Source organism: Propithecus coquereli, unplaced genomic scaffold (assembly GCF_000956105.1).
Source record: "Propithecus coquereli isolate 6110/MARCELLA unplaced genomic scaffold, Pcoq_1.0 Scaffold221, whole genome shotgun sequence".
Classification (NCBI taxonomy): Eukaryota; Metazoa; Chordata; class Mammalia; order Primates; family Indriidae; genus Propithecus; species Propithecus coquereli.
In genome coordinates, this window is record NW_012147301.1 from 3,383,324 (window position 1) to 3,384,807 (window position 1,484).

A 1,484-nucleotide genomic window follows, 5' to 3' on the forward strand; every position below is an offset into this window, starting at 1 on the left:
ATTATGGGCGTGAGCCACCACGCCCGGCCCAATGAATATGTTTTAAGCATCTACTGTGAATCAGACTAGGTTCCTTCATCTCTTGGTGTACTGCCATTCCTGCTGAAACTTTGAGTTTATCTCCAGACTTGGTCTTCCTGAGTACCAGAGTTTTTCAGGTCGGACTTAACCTGTCACCATATTTTGTTCTGTTCTTATTACAGAGAATATTTATAGACAGAGATGATTGTCACTGTTCTCTAAACTCTGTCCCATGTCTCAAACTAGAGAGGTTTTCATAGGAAGTCTAATGCTATTTGCTTTTAAAATATGTTGCATCCTTTATGTTATAATGAAGAAAAAAGAACTGAGAAGTGTATCTTCAAATGGCTCGGGGAGAATCACCCCTTAATTTTGTGAGGGAGGAGAATAAGCGATGAAGAGTCCTAAACCTAATGTTACCACATCAGATTAGCCACTGTCGTAGTCCATTTTGTGTTGCTATAAAGGAATATCTGAGGGCTGGGTAGTTTATAAAGAAAAAAGGTTTATTTAGCTCATAGCTCAGCATCTGCTTGGCTTCTGGTAAGGTGAGTCTCAGGTTGCTTCCACTCATGGCAGAAGGCAAAGGGGAGCCAGCTGTGCAAAGATCACATGGGCAGAGAGGAAACAAGGAGGGTGGTGCCAGGCTCTTTTTAACAGCCACGTCTCCAGAGAACTCATAAAGTGAGAATTTACTCACCCAGACTGAGGGCACTAATCGATTCAGGAGCGATCCACCCTCATGACCCAAACACCTCCCATTAGGCCTCACGTCCAACATTGGGATCAAACTTCAACATGAGGTTTGGGAAGACAAACATCCAAACCATAACAGCCACCTTTCCAGTGATTAAGATCTGACTGAGACAGCCCACTTTATATTATTTAATGGTTGAGATTAGATTGAGAACACTGGATCACCTTTCTCCTTTCCTTCAACAAAATATATTTAACCTAAAATCAGGGATATGATGCATGTAAACCAAACATATGTTTCTAATTGGTTGAAAGTAAGCCTTTACAGTGTTGAAGAATTTTGTGTTGTACTGGTCTCATTGGTAATAAAACATTTCTTCTTTGAAAATAAAAATATCCTGCATGAAAATATGAGGGCATGTGGAAATAATGAATTGAAAAAGTATGGAGCATTGAAAGAAGTATGGAAATAAAGCATGCTCTGGTTTTTTCAGTCTTATTTTTTCTTGAAAGGCCCAGTGGCTTAAATTATAAATTATCACAGTGTATTTTAGAATTCTAGAGCTGGCAATGACTTTTCAAATTTTCTAAATTGACTATTTTATTTTCAGACGAGGAAACTGAGACCCAGAACAGGTGATTTGGCCATGCTTAATTTCACTGGATTAAATTAATGGACAGGATGAGCCAAGACCTGGATCATTGACCTAGTTTAGGATCCACGTTTTTCCTATTATCCCATATTCCATAGCTGGTTTTCATAGTTC

At 39.1% G+C, this 1,484-nt stretch overlaps 1 protein-coding gene across 6 annotated transcripts in view; it reads left to right on the forward strand.

The window, feature by feature from the left end:
* Positions 1-1,484, forward strand: part of CSNK1G1 (casein kinase 1, gamma 1) — a 208,149-nt gene that overhangs the window by 162,240 nt on the left and 44,425 nt on the right. The gene's annotated exons all lie outside the window — the stretch shown is intronic.